A 24,439-nucleotide genomic window follows, 5' to 3' on the forward strand; every position below is an offset into this window, starting at 1 on the left:
GTGCAGAGTGTCCCCAAGGCTCTGCCCTATCAGGAGATGGATTGGGGACAGTGGGCGAAGGGGAGGATCAGAAGACAGGATCAAACAGCCTTTTTACACAATGCTTCTACCGGCTCGCCTGTGCAATTGGTGATCCGGGGAATGAATCAGCCAGCATAGAGCTGACTAAGGACCAGATGGTCCCGGCCATCTCTATGACCCTCGAAGGCCGGGTGCGGCGGCATGACTTCACTTCCGGCAACAGCAGATGTAAACACTGCCTTTTTTTAGCTGGAGAGCCCAAAATCACTTTTTTTTTATGATTTTATATTTTCTAGCCTAGAGGCGAGATGTGGGCTCCTATAGACCCCAGATCTCCCCATAAAGAGGACCTGTCATGCCCTATTCTTATTACAAGAGATGATGATTGGGGAAATTGGGTTGAGGCACTGAGGACTTTCATGGTACCACAAGAAACTTACAAGACAATAATTATAAAAAATATATATACATTTTTATTATATCCACAATTATTAAAAAATATCCACCCATATAGTGAAAATATTGTCTTAATATATTCGGGGTAATGTGGTTAAAAGAGTAATTTTTAACCACATTCCAGATATTTTTTTTTCGGAGGAAAACCTGTCCCTGTTAGTCAATGGAAATTTTGTTAAAATGGGGTGATCAATTTCTCCGGCGGTAGTTGCGATTGATGAAGCTCCCCAATTATCCCCGCTCAGCAAGCTACACCGCGCCTCTAACACCGTGCGCTAAAGAGGCTAATTTGCCTTTATCCGGCCCGATGCTTCAATTTCCGGAGTTATTTCTACATTATCACTTCCCCGACACACATGTAACCAAATAAAGGTCATTGCGGTAATTCTAGTAAACATTGTAATCACAGATGTGGGCGCTCAGCCTCTCTCCATCGCCATCTACGCTCTTTGTTAATTGGTTCTCAAAATAACGGATATACGCAAAACGCTTTTTAAATCATTTTATCAGCGGATAATTCAGCTGGAAGATTCTTTCTTCTTCTGCCTTCCACCAGAATGTGTGACAGGAGAGATCATGGCTTAAAGATGATTGGTTAATCTGCTTGTATTTTGTGTTCCCTGCCCCCCCCCCCCCCAACCTCTTTTTCTCATCAACCTGCTAATGGTATTTAAAAAAGCAGGGACTCTAAATTGAGCACAAATTTATAGGGAGGGGGGGGGGGGAGGGTTATTTTTAATTTTTTTTTACCTTGAGATACACTGTCTAATGTAATCACCAACATAAGTTGAGCACAAATCTTTAGGGGTTTTTTAATTTTTTTCTTTTTACCCTGAGATACACTCTAATTTAATCACTAACACATAAATTGAGCACAAATTTTTAGGCGGGGGGGGGGGGGGAGTATTTTTTAATTTTTACCTTAAGATAAACTCTCTAATTTTTTATTGTTATTTTTTTACCCTGAGATACATTCTCTAATTTAATCACTAACACATAAATTGAGTATAATTTTTAGGAGGGGGGGGGGGGGGTTATTTTTTATTTTTTTTACCTTGAGATACACTCTCTAATTTAATCACTAACACAAATTGAGCACAAATCTTTAGGGGTTTTTTTTTTTTTTTTTTTTTTTTTTTTACCATGAGATACACAGTATAATTTAATCATTAACATAAATTGAGCACAAATCTTTAGGGGGGGTATTTTTTTTATCGTGAGATAAACTCTCTAATTTAACAAATAAATTGAGCACACATATTTAGGGTTTTTTATTTTTATTTTTTTACCCTGAGATACATTCTCTAATTTAATCACTAACACATAAATTGAGCACAATTTTTAGGAGGGGGGGGGGTTATTTTTGATTTTTTTTACCTTGAGATACACTCTCTAATTTAATCCATAACACATAAATTGAGCACAATCTTATAGGGTTTTTTTTTTTTTTTTTTACCCTGAGAGACACTCTCTAATTTAATCACTAACACATACATTGAGCACAAATCTTTTAGGGTTTTTTTTTTTTTTACCCTGAGATACATTCTATAATTTAATCACTAACACATACATTGAGCACAAATCTTTAGGGGGGAGGGGGTATTTTTTTATTTTTTTACCTTGAGAAAAACTCTCTAATTTAATCACTAACACATAAATTGAGCACACATCTTTATGTTTTTTTTATTTTTATTCCTTTTTTTTACCATGAGATACACTCTCTAATTTAATCACTAACACATAAATTGAGGACACATTTTTTTTTTGGGGGGGGGGGGTATTTTTTATTTTTTTACCTTGAGATAAACTCTCTAATTTAATCACTAACACATACATTGAGCACACATCTTTAGGGTTTTTTATTTTTATTTATTTATTTTTTTACCATGAGATACATTTTCTAATTTAATCACTAACACATAAATTGAGCAAAAATCTTACGTTTTTTTTTTTTTTTTTCACCACGAGATACACTCCAATTTATTCACTAACACATAAATTGAGCACAAATCTTTAGGTTTTTTTTTTTACCATGAGATACACTCTCTAATTTAATCACTAACACATAAATTGAGCACACATCTTTATGGTTTTTTAGGTTTTTTTTTTACTTTTTTCTTTTTACCCTGAGATACACTCTAATTTAATCACTAACACATAAATCGAGCACAAATCTTTAGGGGGTGGCTATTTTTTACTTTTTTACCTTGAGATAAACTCTCTAATTTAATCACTAACAAATAAATTGAGCACACATCTTTATGTTTTTTTATTTTTATTCTTTTTTTTTACCATGAGATACTCTCTAATTTAATAATTAACAGATAAATGGAGCACACATCTTTAGGGTTTTTTTTTTTCTTTTTACCCTGAGATACACTCTAATTTAATCACTAACACATAAATTGTGCTCAAATTTCTTTTGGGGGGGGGGGGGGGTATTTTTAATTTTTTTACCTTGAGATAAACTCTAATTTGATCACTAACACATAAATTAAGCACACATCTTAAGACTTTTTTATTTTTATTTTTTTTTACCCTGAGATACACTCTAATTTAATCACTAACACATAAATTGTGCTCAAATTTTTAGGGGGGGGGGGGGTATTTTTTATTTTTTTACCTTTAGATAAACTCTCTAATTTAATCACTAACACATAAATTTAGCACGCCTCTTTAGGGTTTTTTATTTTTTATTTTTTTTTTACCATGAGATAGACTCTCTAATTGAATCAATAACACATAAATTGAGCACACATCTTTAGGTTTTTTTTTTTTTTTTTGGGGTAGAGGGAAGGAAGGAAGGGAGGGATAAAGAAAAGAAAAATTGTTGAAGGGTAACATATATGCTGGTGAAACCAAAATGGTATGGTTTTGGGTAAATTGATGTTTTTTTTTTGCAATGACATATTTTTTTTGTCATGTATGTAAAGAAATGTAATAAAAATATTTATATACTGTATATAAAAAAATAGGGGGTGGATGGAGCTGGGTGGGGGGTTTGGGGTGGATGGAGCTGGGGGGGGCATGGAGAGGTGGATGGAGCTGGGGAGCCCCTCCCACCCATAAGCGATTGGCCACGCCCATATTTTAGATGTTTTCCCTCTTTCAGTGTCCCTCATTCCGAAGTTGAAATGTTGGGAGGTATGATGGGTAATGGTGCGCAATAAAAATGTGTGGCTTTGTGTAGCTAAAAGGCAGGCTTGATCCATCTGCTGGCTTGTATATGATTTTTGGGCAGTTTTTAGGCATTTTGCCAAGGCACCCCTGAAGAAACCTCAAGACACCCTGGTTGAAAAAGGCTGCTCTATGCAATTCGGGCAAAATATACAGAAAGGGGCTGCCAGGGAGCTCCCTTCCACCTCTAGGTCCCATGACAGTAGCGGGGGGGTCCTATTGCTTTTGTTCCACCACTAACTAGCGGAAGATTTCCTGGTAGGCCGCCTGCCCTGGGGCAGCTTCAGGTGCCCGCTACCGGTATGTCTGCTAGGCCAACAGTGCAACTGTGCATGCACTGTTCCCAAAGCCTGCTTGGGAAAGCTTGTACACGCTCGGCCAAGCGGGCGCATGTGCAGTGAATTAATGGCACCACCATTCGCCATATTTGAATGTGAGGCACTCGGTCTCGGCGCAGCGACAGCGCCTCAGCAAGTAAGACCAGACCCCGGACCACTCCACAGCCTCTGACCACCCCCTGCACCATGTCCGCAGGCTCTGACCAGACCACTCCCTGCACCATGTCCGCATTCTCTGACCAGACTACCACCCCCTGCACTGTGTCCACAGCCGCTGACCACCCCCTGCACCATGTCCACAGCCGCTGACCACCCCATGCACCATGTCCACAGCCGCTGATCACCCCCTGCACCATGTCCACAGCCGCTGACCACCCCATGCACCATGTCCACAGGTGCTGATCACCCCCTGCACCATGTCCACAGCCGCTGACCACCCCATGCACCATGTCCACAGCCGCTGATCACCCCCTGCACCCTGCACCATGTCTGCTGACCAGACCACCCCTTGCACCATGTCCGCTGACCAGACCACCCCCTGCACCATGTCTGCAGCCGCTGATCACCCCCTGCACCATGTCTGCAGTCGCTAACCACCCCCTGCACCATGTCCGCTGACCAGACCACCCCCTGCACCATGTCCGCTGTCCAGATAACCCCCTGCACCATGTCTGCAGCCTCTGACCAGACCACCCCCTGCACCATGTCTGCAGCCACTGACCACCCCCTGCACCATGTCTGCAGCCTCTGATAACCCCCTGCACCATGTCCGCTGACCAGACCACCCCCTGCACCATGTCTGTAGCCGCTGATCACCCCCTGCACCATGTCTGCAGCCGCTAACCACCCCCTGAACCATGTCCGCTGACCAGACCACCCCCTGCACCATGTCCGCTGACCAGATCACCCCTTGCACCATGTCTGCAGCCTCTGACCAGACCACCCCCTGCACCATTTCCGCTTACCAGACCACCCCCTGCACCATGTCCGCAGCCTCTTTCCACCCCCTGCACCATGTCCACAGCCGCTGACCACCCCCTGCACCATGTCTGCAGCCGCTGACCACCCCCTGCACCATGTCCACTGACCAGATCACCCCCTGCACCATGTCCGCTGACCAGACCACCCCTGCACCATGTCTGCAGCCTCTGATCACCCCCTGAACCATGTCTGCTGACCAGATCACCCCCTGCACCATGTCCGCAGCTGCTGACAACTCCCTGCACCATGTCCGCAGTCGCTAAGCCCCACCTGCACCATGTCCGCAGCCTCTGACCACCCCCCTGCACCATGTCCGCAGCCTCTGACCACCCTAACTCCTGCACCATGTCCGCAGCCGCTGACAAGACCCCCCCTGCACTATGTCCGCAGCCTCTGACCACCCTAACTCCTGCACTATGTCCGCAGCCGCTGACAAAACCCCCCGCCTGCACCATATCCGCAGCCGCTGACAAGACCCCCCCCTGCACCATGTCCACAGCCACTGACCAGACCACCCCCTGCACCATATCCACAGCCGCTGACAAGACCCCCTCGTGCACCATGTCCACAGCCACTGACCAGACCACCCCGTGCATCATGTCCGCAGCCACTGACCAGACCACAACCTGCACCATGTCTGCAGCCTCTGACCAGACCACCCCTGCACCATGTCTGCAGCCTCTTACCACCTTCTGCACTATATCTGCATGTTGTGGGGATGTTTTTCAGTGGCAGGAACTGGGAGACTAGTCAGGATTGAGGGAAAGATGAATGCAGCAATGTACAGAGACATCCTTAATGAAAACCTGCTACAGAGCGCTCTGGACCTCAGACTGGGGCGAAGGTTCATCTTCTAACAGGACAACGACCCTAAGCACACAGCCAAGATAACAAAGGAGTGGCTACGGGACAACTCTGTTAATGTCCTTGAGTGACCCAGCCAGAGCCCAGACTTGAATCCGATTGAACATCTCTGGAGAGATCTGAAAAGGGCTGTGCAACGACGCTCCCATCCAACCTGATGGAGCTTGAGAGGTTCTGCAAAGAAGAATGGGAGAAACTGCCCAAAAATAGGAGTGCCAAGCTTGTAGCATCATACTCAAAAAGACTTCAGGCTGTAATTGGTGCCAAAGGAGCTTCACCAAAGTATTGAGCAAAGGCTGTGATACTTATGTACATGGGATTTTTTTTTCGTTTTTTATTTTTAATAAATTTACAAAGATTTCAAACAAACTTCTTTCACATTGTCATTATGGGGGATTGTTTGTAGAATTTTGAGGAAAATAATGAATTTAATCCATTTTGGAATGAGGCTGTAACATAACAAAATGTGGAAAAAGTGAAGCACTTTGAATACTTTCCCGCTGCACTGTAGCTTCCTGAAAACATCACAGAACCCTGCCTGCTGTCGGTTCTTGGGAGGAGTTATGCAAATATTTGATAAGCGGAAGCAAGGCATCACAGCCGCGGTATGTGTACATCCCTGTCGGGTAGGGATAGACCGATTATCAGCAAGGCCGATATGCACTTTCCCCGATATATCGTTATCGGCCCCAGGACTGGCCGATATTGCTGATATTTTTGTGACGTCATTCTGCCTTCTTAGACCGCTTCCCTCGCCTTGGACAGCCTCGTCTGGAGTCGGACTAGTCTCGCGAGAGTGTATCACAGCCATACACCCACCCACGGCAGCCCGGTGCCAGCCATCCACCCACATCCACAGGCCCTGTACCAGCCAGCCAGCCACAGGCACTGTACCAATGAGCCAGACAGCCACCCACAGACCCTGTACCAGTGAGCCACAGGCCCTGTACCTGCCAGCCACAGGCCCTGTACCAGCCAGCCACCCACAGGCCCTATACCAGCCAGCCACCCACAGCCCCTGTGCCAGCCAGCCACCCGCCACAGGGTGCCAGCCAGCCACCCACCACAGGGTGCTAGACAGCGAGCCACCCACAGACAGGGTGCCAGACAGCCACCCACCCACCACAGGGTGCCAGCCAGCCACCCATCCACCACAGGGTGCTAGCCAGCCACCCACCCACCACAGGGTGCCAGCCAGCAGCCCACCGCAGGGTGCTAGACGGCCAGCCACCCACAGACAGGGTGCCAGACAGCCACCCACCCACCACAGGGTGCCAGCCAGCCACCCACCACAGGGTGCCAGCCAGCCACCCACCCACCACAGGGTGCTAGCCAGCCACCCACCACAGGGTGCCAGCCAGCCACCCACCCACCACAGGGTGCTAGCCAGCCACCCACCACAGGGTGCCAGCCAGCCACCCACTACAGGGTGCCAGCAAGCCAGCCATTAAGCAGTTAACAAAAATTAACATGTTCAGTACCAGATTTGTGTCAAAAATTTTGGCCCATATCGACCGATACCGATACGTTGTGACCAAAATATCGGTATCGGCCCTGAAAAAAAACATATTGAGCTATCACTACTGTTAGGCTGTAATGTCAGAATTCCAGTGGGCAGCCAGGGATAGTAAAACTACAGCTCAGCCTCCTGTTTTTTTTCACAATCCCCCCCCCCCCCCAGCGTGAAAGAGCCCTAACAAAGACAAGCCAAGTTTCAGCATCACTTGCAATTGGTGGGAGGTTTCAAAAACCCTGGAGTACGATGTGGCATATAAGCAGATAATGATCGACAAACCAGTTGTAGGTCACAGTTTTTAAATTTGAAACAAGATCGTAAAATAAATAAATAAATTATAGAAAATTCTGATTTAGAAATTCAAAGCAAAAATTCACAGAGGAAGAATAGACAACAGAAAATTAGTCGTGCTCATTTGACGGCTGCTCTGTCATTAATTAGCCTCAAGTGGTAAAGTGGTTATTGGAGGGTGAAATGGAGAGACATCTCAGTCTCTATGGTTATAAAACGGTGATATGTACATTATATGGCCCAAACGGCTTTGGACTTTTGAACCCCTGATTTATATGAACTTGTTGGCCATCCCATTCCCAAATTATGGCCATCAATATGGCATTTCCCCTCCTCCCATAACCATTATTATGGAGTTGCTCTGCTCCGCCTATGACCTTTAATATGGAATTGGCCTCTTGCCCCTCATGGCCATTAATATGGAGTTGCCCCCTCCTTTATGGTCGTTAATATGAAGTTGTCCCCCCCCCCCTCCTTTATGGCCGTCAATATGGAGATGCCTCCCTCTTTTATGGCCGTTAATATGGAGCTGCCCTTTCCCTCAATTAATATGGAGTTGCCCCCCTCCCTTATGGCCGTTAATATGGAGTTGCCCCCCTCCCTTATGGCCATTAATACGGAATTGTCCCCTCCACCCCATGGCCATTAATATGGAGTTGCCCCTCTCCCTTATGACCATTAATATGAAATTGCCCCCCTCCCTTATGGCCCTTAATATAGAGTTGCCCTTTCCCCCCATGGCCATTAATATGGAGTTGCCCCTCTCCCTATGGCCATTAATAAGGAATTGCCCTTCTCCCTTATTGACATTAATATAGAATTATAGGTGTGTGCAGCCTATTGCATTAGGGTGTGCATCCCAAAGCTTAAACACACAGAAGCATATCAAACTCTGTTTACTATGCTTCAGTTTGTGAATGAACACAGTGAGTGATTGTATTCATTTAGAAAAGGAAGGGCCGTTAAATTACATATTGACTAGCCCTTTATCCTGATCTCCATCCTGAAGCATCCCCCACAGCAGCTGAGGGGAGAGTAGAGAAGAGAAGCCAGCAGCACTGTGGAGGGGGTGGGGGGTAACAAGGGGAGGGAAGCCCGGGCAGTAAGGGGAGAGCCCCCCTCCCTTATGGCCATTAATGTGGAGTTGTCTCCTCCCCCCATGGCCATTATTATGGAGTTGCTCCCCTTTGTTATTGCCTTTATTATGGAGTTGGCCCCTTCCCCCATGGCCATTAATATAGAGTTCCCCTCTTTCTTATGGCCATTGATATGGAGTCCCCCCCCCCCCCCATGGCCATTAATATTGAGTTGCACTCTACCAAACCTCTCCCCCGGCCATTAATACCTACTCTTTCCATTGCCATTATTATGGATTTGCTCCGTTGACATAAGGCTATTAATATGGAGTTGACCCCTCCCCCCATGGCCATTAATATGGAGTTTCCCTCCCTCCCCCTCTTATGGCCATTATTATTGAGTTGTTCCCTTTTCCCATTACCTTTTAATATGGAGTTGGCCTCTCCCCCCTATGGCCATTAATATGAAGTTGTCCCCCTCCCTTATGGCTAATAGAATGGAGTTGTCCCCCTCCTTTATGGCCAATAAGATGGAGTTGACTCCTCCTCCATGCCTATTAATATGCAGTTGCCCCTTACCCCCATGGCCATTAATATAGATTTGCCCTCTCTCCCATAGCCATTAATATGGAGTTGCCCTCTCCCTCCATGCCCTTTAATATGGAGCCCTCCGTGCCCAGACTTGTATAAAGTACTCAAAATTTATACTTGAGTAAATGTACAAGTGCTCGATCAAAAAATTACTTGAGTAGAAGTGGAAGTGCTCGCAGAAAAAGTTACTTAAGTAGAAGTACTAAAGTATTCAACATTTTTTTTACTTAAGTATTGCAAGTAGTTTTTTCAAAAAATTTGCTACTTAAGTACTAAAAGTAAAAAGTACCAGTAGTTTTGAAAAAAAAATTCTACTCAAGTACTGAAAGTAGAAGTACAAGTACTGTGTTATGTAGTTATTAAAGAAATAAGTCAAAAGTTTGAACATCATATTGTTTTTATTATTTCAAATGATTTATTCAAATGATTAACCTGTGTTTGTTAGTAGTTTCTTGATGCACTTTAAGCGCTGTAGCACCATTTATTTGTTTGTTTCATATTTTCTTTTTATTGGAAAGATTTGGTATAGCAGCTTTTATTATACATAGCCTTTATTTTCGTATGCGCTGATTTACAAATGACATTATACACATTTTTTTGAGCTTTATGCAACCTGCCATCTACTGTTCTGGCACTGGTAATTTTTTTAAAAGTAACGAGTAACTATGCAGCACAAAATAAAAATACTTGAGTAGAAGTATCGAAATCATCGAAAAAATGTAGTGAAGTAAAAGTAGAAGTAGGAGAAAAAAATTCTACTCTAGGAAAGTACAGATACCGCATTTCGGTACTTAAGTACAGTACTTAAGTAGTTCTACTTCGTTACTATACATCTCTGTCCGTGCCCTTATACCGATTAATATGGAATTACTCCCTCCCCCCATGACCAATAATGTGGAGTTGCCCTCTACCTATGGCTATAATATCGAGTTGACCCCCCCCCCCCCCATGGTCATTTATATGGAATTGCTCCCTTCCCCCCCCCCCCCACGACCAATAATGTTGAGTTACCCTCTACTCCCACAACCAATAATGTTGAGTTACCCCCTACCTCCATGACCATTATTATGGAGTTTCCCCCTCCCCGCATGACCATTAATACGGAGTTGCCCCCTTTGTAGCTATGACAGCTTCCACTTTTCTGGGAATATAAAACTATGCTGCAGTTGGGGCTCCTGGATGCTTTAAAAACAGGCACATTTCATACTTTTTGGTCATACGCCGGGACAAGGGGTGGAAAGGAGGGGTAGCTGCCCCGGGTGCAGTGGTGGGGGTGAGGGGGGCACACCTTCACTCCAAACTCGAAATCAGTGTCCGGCAACCCACAGTCCGTGGCTTCATGTCTGCTCTGAAAGCTGCTGCTGCTGTCCCACCGTGCTCCAACCACCCTACTCTCCACCCCATCCTCCCACAACTGACTCGGCTAACATATCATGCATGCACAACTACCTTTCGGCAGATAAGGTGCAAGCGAGTGGCCACATATGTGCAATGCACACTCAATGCCAACCATGGTGGACCAGAACAAGGGAGCAGAGCCAGCCCCGTGCATCTGTAACCCCGATGCCTAGTAGATCAGGGTTGTATCTTAGCTGAAACTGCTGATCTGTCCCTGCCTGTCTGAAAGAAGATCTGCCTGCTTTGTTTACATAAGCAGGCGGGTCTTCTTTTGGTTTCTCTGACAATCGCGGGAGGGCAGCAGCAATCGCCGCCTCTCCTCCCACGGCCCGCCTCCCGCTGTGTCTAAACACAGCGGGAGCCCGGCTCCGGCGCCGCGCGTGTGCCGCCGCAACCACATGTACCCCACTCACATATACTACGTGACTGGACGCAGCCGAGCCGCCCTGCCGCATTAATATTACTGCGGGCGGTCGGCAAGTGGTTAACTGGAAAGTCAGATAAACATTAAAAAATTTAGCTCCACCTTAAATGAAAACGTCTACGCAGAAAAATAATAATATCTCTTTCCACGAGCGGTTCCATAAGACACGTTCGGGATATCATACACAGCGTACGGCAGCATCCGGATAAGCGCAGCGCTTAATATAACAGAGGAAGACGGTGTTTATCTTAATTTATTCCAGTGCAATCTGAATCTGCAATATACCGCTGTTGTAGTGGAGCCTTTTTAATTAGTTTAGAGCATTTCTTTCCCCTGATCAAATTAATTACAAACAGGGCAAGTAAAACACATTGAAGAGGTGGTGAAATGCTTTCTAAGAGTTTTATTATCAGCGCGGAGAACGAGGGGGGGGGGGGGGGCGCATTATTGGCACACACTGCGCAAAAACTGGAAGCACAGCGTGCCGTCCGGCATCAGCTAATAAAGAGGCTCCAAGTGTTCACTCCTGTTAGGGAAGATAAGGGCTTATAGTTTATTACAGTGTGTGTGTATATATATATACAGTATATACATAAAACATAATAAAATATAAAAATATACACCTCCCCTAAGAGTGAACACTTGGAGCCTCCTTATTAAAAATAAATAATAATGATAGATAAGTATATATATATATACACATATATATATATATATATATATATATATATATATATATATATATATATATATATATATATATACAGTGTATATATATATATATATATATATACTGTTTATCACAAAAGTGAGTACACCCCTCACATTTTTGTAAATATTTGATCTTTTCATGTGACGACACTGAAGAAATGACACTTTGCTAAAATGTAAAGTAGTGAGTGTACAGCGTGTATAACAGTGTAAATTTGCTGTCCCCTCAAAATAACTCAACACACAGCCATGTGTGTTTAATGTCTAAACCGCTGGCAGCAAAAGTGAGTACACCCCTGTGACGAGACCCTTGCTCGCTCTGTCCGCTCTCCCGACACTCCTCTGTTTCTAGTAAGTCAGCTTGCAGATCACAACGTCTGATGGTTCGGTCAACCAAGGATCCGGGATCCGAACTACAGCTATGTGCCGTCCGGAATCCATTAGAACAAACACCAAGCAAGCTGTATGTAAGTTCAAACAGGAAGACCTTTATTGGAAGAACACAGCACACTTTTATACAGAATTTGGAACATCCTGCCCCCAACAACCGCCCTCCCATTGGTCAATTGCAAAGTACCTGCAGTTCCCATTCAGGTCCTCTTTTAGCCATGCAAATGAGGACTTGAAAATGAGTCAGCAGTGATTGGTCAGATAGATTGACCAGAAGGACTGCCATGCAAATGAGGACTTGAAAATGAGTCAACAGGGATTGGTCAGATAGCTTTGACCAATGCAAGGAGAAAGAAGCCCCAGGGGGCAATCAATGTACACAATAGTCATACACAGAACAATGGTTCCCTAACGAGCCCTCAATACACATTACTCTGAGTGTCAATACATCCCTTAGCAGACAACAGGTGAGGTCATTAGCACACCTGACAATAGGTGAATGGAAAGCCCCCTCAGACAAAAAGCAACATTGTTAGCCAGCCCGTCTCCCCATTGAACTTCCTGGAATGACCACATTAGGAGTGGACTTCCTGCTCAGAGACCTCATGGCAAAGGGAACAATTGACCTTGCTGACAAATATGAAGCAATTCAACCCATCACCCATCTGTCCTTAAATTCCAGTGATGGTGAACACCATCACAACCCCTAAATGAAAATGTCCAAGTTGGGCCCAATTGGCCATTTTCCCTCCCCGACTTGTTAGTGTTACAAGGTCTCAGGTGTGAATGGGGAGTAGCTGTGTTAAATTTGGTGTTATCGCTCTCACTCTCTCATACTGGTCACTGGAAGTTCAACATGGCACCTCATGGCAAAGAACTGTCTGAGGATCTAAAAAAAAGAATAGTTGCTCTACATAAAGATGGCCTAGGCTATAAGAAGATTGCCAAGACCCTGAAACTGAGCTGCAGCACGGTGATCAAGACCATACACCGGTATAACAGGAGAGGTTCCACTCAGAACAGGCCTCGCCATGATCAAACCAAAGAAGTTGAGTGCACATGCTCAGCGTCATATCCAGAGGTTGTCTTTGGGAAATAGACATATGAGTGCTGCCAGCATTGCTGCAGAGGTTGAAGGGGTGGGGGGTCAGCCTGTCAGTGCTCAGACCATACGCCGCACACTGCATCAAATTGGCCTGCATGGCTGTCGTCCCAGAAGGAAGCCTCTTCTAAAGATGATGCACAAGAAATCCCGCAAACAGTTTGCTGAAGACAAGCAGACTAAGGACATGGATTACTGGAACCATGTCCTGTGGTCTGATGAGACCAAGATAAACTTATTTGGTTCAGATGATGTCAAGCGTGTGTGGTGGCAACCAGGTGAGGAGTACAAAGACAAGTGTGTCTTGCCTACATTCAAGCATGGTGGTGGGAGTGTCATGGTCTGGGGCTGCATGAGTGCTGCCGGCACTGGGGAGCTACAGTCTGGGCCAGTGGCGTAGCGTGGGTTGTCAGCGCCCGGTGCAAGGTAAGTAGTTTGTGCCCCCTACACAAACCTACTAGACCACTACACAGAACACTACACTGACACCTACACTGACCTAGCTGACTACTACAGAGACCTACCTTATTCCTACGATGACCTACACGATTACTATACTGACACCTACACAGACCTACCTGACTACTATACTGACACCTACACTGACCTACCTGACCACCACAGAGACCTACCTGATTACTATACTGACACCTACACAGACACCTATTCTGACCACTACACAGACCTACCTGACCAATACACTGACCACTACACTGACCTACCTGTTTCCTGTACTAACCTACCTGATCACTATACTGACAACTACAGAGAGCTGTCTGACCACTACAGAGACTTACCTGTTTCCTACACTAACCTACCTGATTACTATACTATACCTACACTGACACCCACACTGACCCCTACACTGACACCTACACTGACCCCCCCATACACTGACGCCTACATTGACCCCCCCCATACACTGACACCTAAACTGACCTCCCCCCATACACTGACCCCTACACTGACCCCCCCCCCATACACTGACACCTACACTGATCCCCCCATACACTGGCACCTACACTGACCCCCCCATACACTGACCCCCCATACACTGACACCTACACTAACCCCCTACACTGACCCCCCATACACTGACACCTATACTGACCCCTACACTGACCCCCCCATACACTGACACCTACACTGACCCCCCCATACACTGACACCTACACTGACCCCTACACTGCCCCCCCCATACACTGACACCTACACTAACCCCCCCATACACTAACACCTACACTGCCTCCCCCATACACTGACACCTACACTGACCCCCCAAACACTGACCACCCATACGCTGACCCCCCCCATACACTGACACCTACACTGACCCCCCATACACTGACACCTACACTGACTGACCCCCCCCCCCATTTCCCTGGGCCCCGGGGGCAGGCAGCACATCACTTACCTTGTTCTGTGTCCAGACACTGGTGACTTGAGGAGGCGATCCGGAGCAGAGGGGAGAGACTGCGTATCGACGGCCGGCCTGGACAGCAGGGGGAGACTCCGTAAGCTCACAGGCGGAGTGATATCAAGTGCACTCCGCCTGTGGGAGGAGGAGTCATACAGAGGAAGCACACGCCTTCAGTAGAGAGCAGAGCCTGCTTCCTCTGTATGTCTCCTCCTCCCACAGGCGGAGTGCACTTGATATAACTCCGCCTGTGAGCCGGTACTATGTGGGCTCCCTACTCAGTCATTACAGCTGAGCTCACCTCTGACACTGCTGTCCTCAGCCCTGCCGGAATATCGCCCTGTGCTCGCGGGTGTCGGTGAGTGCAGGGCAAAATACGGGAGACTTGAGATGTCTGTAAAGGGACACTATGATCCTGCGGATGGCGGGCGTGGGATGCGCCCCCCTAAATGTTGCGCCCAGTGCCAGTGGCCCCCCCTGCACCCCCCATGCTACGCCACTGGTCTGGGCCGGTGCTAGACAATTTTGCACCCTAGGCAAGACCAGCTACTTGAGCACCCCCCCCCCCCCAAAAAAAAATAAAAAATAACTGTACACATTGCCACCTTTCTTGTACATAATGCCCCCGTTTAACACTACACTCTGCTACACCCCCTTCCTGTACACACTGCCCCCCTTTAACCCCACACACCCCTTTATATACAAAGTGCCCCCCCTCTCTAGAGGTGACATCCACTGGGGATGAGGAGGTGACAGGAGAGGAATGTCTCACTGGCCATGGCTGCGCCCTAGGTGGTAGTGCGCCCTAGGCAGCCGCCTAGTTTGCCTAGTGGTAGCACCGGCCCTGGCTACAGTTCATTGAGGGAACCATGAATGCCAACATATACTGTGACATACTGAAGCAGAGTATGATCCCTCCCTTCAGAGACTGGGCCGCAGGGCAGTATTCCAACATGATAACGCCCCCAAACACACCTCCAAGATGACCACTGCCTTACTAAAGAAGCTGAGGGTAAATGGGGACTGGCCAAGCATGTCTCCAGACCTAAACCCTATTGAGCATCTGTGGGGCATCCTCAAATGGAAGGTGGAGGAGCGCAAGGTCTCTAACATCCACCAGCTCCATGATGTCGTCAGGGAGAAGTGGAAGAGGACTCCAGTGGCAACCTGTGAAGCTCTGGTGAGCTCCATGCTCAAGAGGGTTAAGGCAGTGCTGGAAAATAATGGTGGCCACACAAAATATTGACACTTTGGGCCCAATTTGGACATTTTTCACTTAGGGGTGTACTCACTTTTGTTGCCAGTGGTTTAGACATTAACGGCTGTGTGTTGAGTTATTTTATGGGGACAGCAAATTTACACTGTTATACAAGCTGTACACTCACTACTTTACATTGTAGCAAAGTGTCATTTCTTCAGTGTTGTCACATGAAAAGATAGAATAAAAAATGTACAAAAAGATACTATATATATATATATATATATATATATATATATATATAGATATATATAGCATCTATAGATACATATATATATTCTATATTACAAAAAGTATTGGTACGCCTGCCTTTACACACACATGAACTTTAATGGCATCCCAGTCTTAAGCCCCGTACACACGAGTCGAAAATTGGCAGGGAATTTTCGGCCAACGTCTGATCGGCCGATTTTCGGCTTGTTAGTATGATGCTTCTGACAACCAACTCCGACTTTTCGGCCGAAAAAAATCTGGTGTGCAGGCTATAAAATTTTTGTTGGCCGTCAACACAACGGCAGATTTTCGTGCAGTCAGTACAGATTTCGACAGGGAAAAATCTGATGAGCAAGTCTTGGCATGCTCAGAGAAGAAAGAACACAAAGAAAGCAAACCAACACATGACATCACTTCTGAAGTAGAATTTTGTTGGCCGAGAAAATTCGTGTGCAGTCTAGGCACATTCCAACCAACAAAACACCACTCTGGACAAAAGTCGGACGATCGGTCGGCCGATAATCGTTGCGTGTGTACGAGGCTTTAGTCTGTAGGGTTCAATATTGAGTTGGCCCACCCTTTGCAGCTATAACAGCTTCAACTCTTCTGGGAAGGCTGTCCACAAGGTTTAGGAGTGTCTATGGGAATGTTTGACCATTCTTCCAGAAGCGCATTTGTGAGGTCAGGCACTGATGTTGGACAAGAAGGCCTGGCTCGCAGTTTCCGCTCTGATTCATCCCAAAGGTGTTCTCTTGGGTTGGGGTTAAGTTCCTCTCATGAGTGTAAAGGCAGGCGTCCCAATACTTTGGACCACCTAGTGTATATATACTGTATCTATATACAGGGATTTTTTTTTCTCAGTGAAAAGGTGCAGGTACTTCCTTCTTCCGAGTCACCCTGTCTCCGCCCCCCCCCCCCCCAACCCAAGTATAATTTTATGGTGCTAAGTAATTTCTATGGAATGTGTTAATAATAACAAGAAAAGCAGTATAATAGATATCCTGCAGTCAGTAACAATATCCCCTTCCAGTCCCCAGCAACAATAGATCCCCTGCCATTAAACTGACCATTAAAATTATAGATTGATCAAACGCATACTTGCCAACTGTCCCTTTTTTCCTGGGACAGTCCCTGCAAATAGGAGCCTGTCCCAGGTAATTTATATTGTCCATGGAAGCGCCTATTAATCAGGCTGCACATAAATGTAATGCAGAAGTAGTGCAGCTGAATGGGAGACTTATTCCAACTCTGCTACTGTGGCCTTAAAGCGGAGTTCCGGGCACAGAAAGCATTTTTCAACAAACATACCCCCGGGACAGTCAGGGCTAGTACATTCCACAATGGCTAGCCTCTGATCTGTCCCGGTTCGCACTTACCTGCAAGAAGAAATACTCACTTTTAAAACTTCTTCTCCAGCGTTGCCATCTCTGTTGTGGGCAGCTGAAGCCGGCGCGATCCTCTTCTGCGTCCTCTTCCGCGTCTTCTTCTCCCAGAATGCGCCTGCACCGGCCCCTCTCGTCACTTTTGGCGCGGCGCCGCATTCCTCCACAGCTTCTGGGCATGCCCAGAACCTGTTTAGCAGGGAATGCGGCGTCGCCCCGGAAGTGACGAGCGGTGCCGGTGCCGTCGCATTGATTCCTGGGAGTGATGACATTCAGCTCCCAGGAATCATCGCAAGACAGGAAGTGACGGCGGAGCCGCGGCTCAGAGGGAGGAAGTGCCCTGAGGTGAGTATTTTCGATCTTCAATTATAAGGTGAGTAAAAAAAAAAAAAAAACAACCTAACTATCCAATTCCTTTTCAGGTGAAGGAGAACAAGCGTGCGGGCACAAAAAAAAAAGATCGATTTTGTGCCCGGAACTCCGCTTTAAGTTTGAAATTCCCTTTTTAATTTCCTGTAACTCTCTCTATATTGAGTAGACTCTATAATCTGATAAGTAGGCGGGATTAATTATGCAGAGTAGGCGGAGCTTCGGGGAAGTGGGTGTGGTAATTGATAGCTGTGCTGCAAAGTGTCCCTGGAAATTTCTTTTTAAATGTTGGCAACTATGCAAACGTACAAAATCAGCAGGAGATCAGATACTTGTTTACCTCACTGTAGATAGGAAGGTATATTATAATTACTTGCTTTAAATTTTTTTCTTGCGAAGGGGCCAAATAATTATTTCAATCATTAAAATGCAAATCAATTTATGACTTTTTTTGAAATGTGTTTTTCTGGATATTTTTGTTGCTATTCTGTCTCTCACTGGTAAAATAAACCGACCAATAAAATTATAGACTGATCGTTCCTTTGTCAGTGGTCAAACGTACAAAATCAGCAGGGGGTTAAATACTTTTCCCCCTCATTGTATTTACTAAAGCTAGCAGCATAAGGATTAAAAATAGTTCATTTTGATTGAGTCCCTATATGACATCAGGACTGGTGTGGGATGTTACCATCGGTGTAGAAGGTTCAAGCTCTTCCCCTATATTCCTCCATATTTCCTCTAGGAAAAGAAAAATGAGACTGCTGAAGGAAGTTGGAGCTCAGCCTTGTTTTACATCTGTATTTTGACACTTTGTATGAAGGATAAGCATTACTGACTCACTATTCCCGCCCGCCGCTGCCTACACCTTCCCTGCATTATATAAATATGGAATTGCAGGCTCTATATATAAAGGACATTGTTTTCGGTACACAAGCTATATTCAAGCTCAGAATTATTTTATAAGTCATGTGTCCACAGATAGCAGCCATCTTGGCCATGACGTATCCAATTTAGGGTGTGCCCCTATCCTCAATTGATCAATTTCATTTGGAAGGATTGGGAAACAAAGATTTCGGGCACAAGAGTTTTGTTAAAAAGATTTCTTTTATTCAATACAAAACTAAATATTTTAAAATCATAGAAAAATACAGGCAAATGATTGTGTATTAAGGACACAGTGAGACCACATAACAATGGTCTATGTTATACAATGTCTCAGTGCATAGAACTTATAAAGGTCGGTTTATATACAGTTCAAAGTGCAGGATCATTAGTAGTCATATAATCCTTGGAAACGTATTGCTTGTTATCAGAAGAAACGCCGACGGACACCTAAATAGTATGGTGCCGGTCGGCAGGGTCGACTGAAAATATAAGTTAACATTCACCATGTAATATATGACCTTTGCTCGACATGTTTCGCTTTCTTAGACAAAAAAGCTTCATCTGGAGCATATCATTTCTTTGTCTGTACATATAGTCATCAGGCACATATCTTAATCTCCATAGAGAATTCTTTAACGAGGAGGACTGTGCGTTTTGGGAAGCTCAGAGAGGCAATGTATAGTGACATAGTAGTGAGGGTAGTCACTCCATGTCTCATATCAAACTTAGGCAGGACCAGAGCTTAGATGTAGGGAGCGTGTCTCCTCTGCTTGTATGTCGGCCCTTGCCACGCTGTTCCCAGCTTCCGCACAGTCCTCACCGGATGGGGAGCCTCCACCAAGTGGTGGCTCCACCAAGTCCCTACATCTAAGCTCTGGTCCTGCCTAAGTTTGATATGAGACATGGAGTGACTACCCTCACTACTATGTCACTATACATTGCCTCTCTGAGCTTCCCAAAACGCACAGTCCTCCTCGTTAAAGAATTCTCTATGGAGATTAAGATATGTGCCTGATGACTATATGTACAGACAAAGAAATGATATGCTCCAGATGAAGCTTTTTTGTCTAAGAAAGCGAAACATGTCGAGCAAAGGTCATATATTACATGGTGAATGTTAACTTATATTTTCAGTCGACCCTGCCGACCGGCACCATACTATTTAGGTGTCCGTCGGCGTTTCTTCTGATAACAAGCAATACGTTTCCAAGGATTATATGACTACTAATGATCCTGCACTTTGAACTGTATGTAAACCGACCTTTATAAGTTCTATGCACTGAGACATTGTATAACATAGACCATTGTTATGTGGTCTCACTGTGTCCTTAATACACAATCATTTGCCTGTATTTTTCTATGATTTTAAAATATTTAGTTTTGTATTGAATAAAAGAAATCTTTTTAACAAAACTCTTGTGCCCGAAATCTTTGTTTCCCAATCCTTCCAAATGAAATATATTCAAGCTCAAAATGTCTGAATTTTCTGGCTGGCATGTTTGATTAAATGCTAACTTTAAATATAACGCTCATTCTAAACAGGACTTGTAGCCTTTTGTATTTTTTGAGATATATGTGTGGAAAAGCTATATAATCCTATTAAAGGGTGTTAAAGCTGAACTACAAATATAAATATAAATATATAGCCGCAAAGGATATAAACCCCCGTTGCGTGCCTTAATTGCCTTTGCAAATGCAGATTTTTACCTTGTAAAAGTAGCAGGGACATGTATCAATTCAAAAAATATTTTTTTTTAAAAAGTTTGTTTTTACAGGAGAAGTGGTTTTAACGATGCTTAAAGTGGAACATTAAAAATAAAAAATTCCTTTAACCACTTAAGCCCCGGAGGATTTGGCTGCTCAAAGACCAGGCCCTATTTTGCGATTCGGCACTGTGTGACTGTAACGGACAATTGCGCGGTCGTGCGATGCTGTACCCAAATTAAATTGATGTCCTTTTTTCCCCACAAACAGAGCTTTCTTTTGGTGGTATTTGATCACCTCTGCGATTTTTACTAGTTGCGCTATAAACAAAAAAAGGGCGACAATTTTGAAAAAATAACAATATTTTTCACATTTTTTTATATGAAATTCTCAAAAAAAAAAAAATGTAAAAATCTAAATTTTTTAACATTTTAGGCCAATTTGTTTTCTGCTACATATTTTTTGGTAAAAGAAAAAAATCGCAATAAGCGTATTTTGATTGGTTTGCGCAAAAGTTATTGCGTTTACTGACTACGGGAAAAATTTATGTAATTTTTATTGTTTTATTTAACTAGTGATGGCGGCGATCTGCAATTTTTTTTTGCGGGACTGCGACATTGCGGCGGACAGATTGGAACCCTGACTGACATTTTTGACACTTTTGGGGGGGACCAGTGACATTACTGCAGTAATCAGTGCTATAAATATGCACTGTTACTGTAAAAATGACACTGGCAGGGAAGGTGTTAACTTTATTGGTGATCAAGGGGTTAATTGTGTCCCTAGGGGCGTGATTCTAACTGTCAGGGGGCGTGGCTTGTTAGATCATCACAGAGACATGCGATCCTATATAGCTGGATCGCATAGCCTCTGTCATGATCTAAGGGAGAATGACAGACGGCTGTGTTTACATCAGCCGTCTGTCTTTCTTCCTCTCCTGAGGGAGATAGCGAGTGGCCGGCGGACATCGGAGCCGCCAGTCACACGCGCGGGGATGTCAGTGAACGAGCGGGGGCCGGTGCGTGCGCTTGCCCCCTACAGGCTCGTGGGCGCGTGACGTACCCATACGTCACTTTGCCCAGGAGAGGCTGACTGCTGCAGTATATAGTCGTGCGGCAGTCGGCAAGTGGTTAAATATAGTGCCTGGGGGGGGGGTCCCTTTAGTCTGCTTGTAAAGTACGTTACTTTCTGTGTGATCCACAGTCCTCCATTGTTCATCTGTACCATGTATAGAACCTGCTGCAGCAAAACTGACATTTATAAAAAAAATTGAGTTTTTTTTTCGGGCAGAACTTTTGCTCAGTTCGAACTGTCCGTCCAACTCTACTAGTCACTATGGACTGCAAGGTAATTGGATGAAGAGATCACCATATGGCATCAGAGTGGAGGACTGTGGATCACACAGAAGTGGTCAGAAAGGAGGACACCAGCCAGAGATTTTTGATATTTATTTTGCACTAGCACTTTTTGAGAACATACATTTTTTAAATACACTGTACACATTTCACTTGGCACTTTTGTGTGGAACTTTTTCTACTAAGTAATTTTTATTTTTTTTCCAGACATGATGATTATGCAAATTTTATGAGAGACTGTGATGAATTAGCACTTTAGACATGTAGCACCCTACAAGGTAGGTGCTAGGCAAAGTATAGGGGGCCTTGGCTGCCTAACACCAGGGCCATGATTTTCAGCTGGGCTGTCATGTCTCCCAGGTGTTGCTATTGAGACTGGGGAGTCTCCCCACTGGCTCCATGAGAAGGGTTCTCATTGGGCAGTGGAGGAAACCCAATCAATGGCACATTCAGGCCTGTATCTACCCCAGAAAGGCAGATTCTGCCGCACAGGATTCTGGGAGTTGATATAAGTTGGAGGGGAGCGCATGATGCAGCGTCTTTGGTGAGGTATGGCTGTCTCTCCTCCTGTCAGAGGAATTGGGTGTCCCAGGCGGCTTGCCTGATGTGACAGAGAGCTGAGCTGAGCTGCAGAGAGGATCCGGTGTGTCGAGGACCAGCGGAGTTGAGGGGGTCCAGTTCCAAGAAGGCATTCCCAGTTCGTGAGTACTGTAACTGCCCCTGGGGGTCTTCCTAGCTGAGAGGAGACCACTCTGGTAAAGGTCCAAGGGATCCAGAAGCTAGCTAGCGGTGGGGGTGCGAGGACCCTGAAGTGTAGAGGGGGTTTCTAGTGAGAGGACCCTGAAGTGTAAAGGGGGTGCCAGAGGTTGGGCCCTGAAGAGTTAAAGTGTACAGTGTGCAGTGTACAGACTTAAGAGTTGCAGCACCAGCAGTTACAAGGAGCTACCTCAGTCAGTGAAGTGCTGGAGGGAGCTGTTTACAAGACTTTTGAGCTAACCAGAGTGTCAAGAGTCAATTCTCACTACAGTCCAGGATCTTTTGAAGTTAACCAAGGTGTTAAGGTCAAGTTCTAGCACAGTTCAGCAAAACAGTATTTTTCAAGCGCCAGTAGGCATTGGTCGGCATCCAGCTGGCGTCAAGACAGCACTAACAGGCATTTTTCTGCAAAGTGTCCCAATTGTACCTAGTTGAGCCAGAGGAGTATCCCACCCATTCTCTTCTCCCATCTCCATTATCAAAAAAAAACAAAACAAACCAAAGATGCCGGAATGGTCATTGACTCAAATCTCACACTTGGGTATTCAGCTTAAATAGGCTGAAGGTGTCACCGGTAACAATGGCAGACCCACATCAGGCACAATGCCTGGAAAACCTGCTACAGACACATAGAAGATACTATTTAGCCAATAAGAGAGGAATACCAACATGCGCTGATATATCTTTTTCCTAATTGTATGTGGGACCACCTACAGCTGATTGGCAGAAGTTTGTTTCTGAATCCCTCTTTTGGATGTGTAACCATTGATCACCTGGGCGCTTGATCTTTTTTGTTCAATTTTAAACTGGAACAATAAAAATGAAAAATTCCTTTAAATATAGTGCCGGGGGGTCCCCCTTAGTCTGCCTGTAAAGTGGCGCATCTGTACCATGTATAGAACCTGCTGCAGCAAAACTGAAATTTATAATTATTATTGACATAATATAATTATATATATCATATAATTATGACATATTACAATATAATTATCATAATGACATTTAAATTTGTGGCAAACTTTTCCTCAGTTCGAACTGTTTGCCCAACTCTACTAGTCACAATGGACTGCAAGGTAATTGGATCACCATATGGCATTAGAATGGAGGAGTGTGGATCACACAGAAGTGGTCAGTAAGCAGGACCCCAACCAGAGGTCAGGCCAGGCAGTGTACAGAGTGAAGTGGTCAGGAGAATGCCATATACAGCTCAGTGTACAAAGTGTATACTGTACATTATCATCAGTCCCTGCCCTCAAGGAGTTTACAATCTAAAGTCCTTATCTCATGTATATGCACACACTAAGGCCAATTTGGACAGGAGTCGATTCATACATCTTACCAGCATGTCTGTGTGGGATGTTGTGTGGGAGGAAACCCATCCAGGCACAGGGAGAACATGCAAACTCCATGCAGATACTGTCCTGACTGAGATTCGAGCCCAAGGCCCTAGTATAGTATATGAAGATATACATGGACCATTGGGCAGTTGATATTACTAATCAAACCTACTGACCCTTAGAGACCATATGGGGCAATGGTAAGACAAAATCGTCAGCATTCCCAGCGCACATTAATCAGAGGAAGTTATAGAGGAGATATACTGTAGGTATATCATTATTTGAGAAGATCATATAAAACCATATAAAAGGCCATTATGAAACCTTTATAAGAACATGATAAAAGTATTATAAAACCTCTACTGTATGGTTCGCCAGAGGTAAATACATAGAAATCCAATAATATCAGAAAAAGGACACAGAGACA

The 24,439-nt window shown here is 44.9% G+C and overlaps 1 pseudogene across 1 annotated transcript; it reads left to right on the forward strand.

Annotated features, from left to right (window-relative positions):
- Positions 1–8,282: 8,282 nt before the first annotated feature.
- Positions 8,283–9,183, forward strand: LOC309561677 (annotated as a pseudogene). The gene is made up of 3 exons: positions 8,283–8,416; positions 8,523–8,557; positions 9,037–9,183. The product of its transcript is annotated as an uncharacterized misc_RNA (transcript).
- Positions 9,184–24,439: the final 15,256 nt, after the last annotated feature.

The sequence above is a fragment of the Pelophylax lessonae genome (assembly GCF_965119305.1).
Source record: "Pelophylax lessonae genome assembly, chromosome: 8".
Classification (NCBI taxonomy): Eukaryota; Metazoa; Chordata; class Amphibia; order Anura; family Ranidae; genus Pelophylax; species Pelophylax lessonae.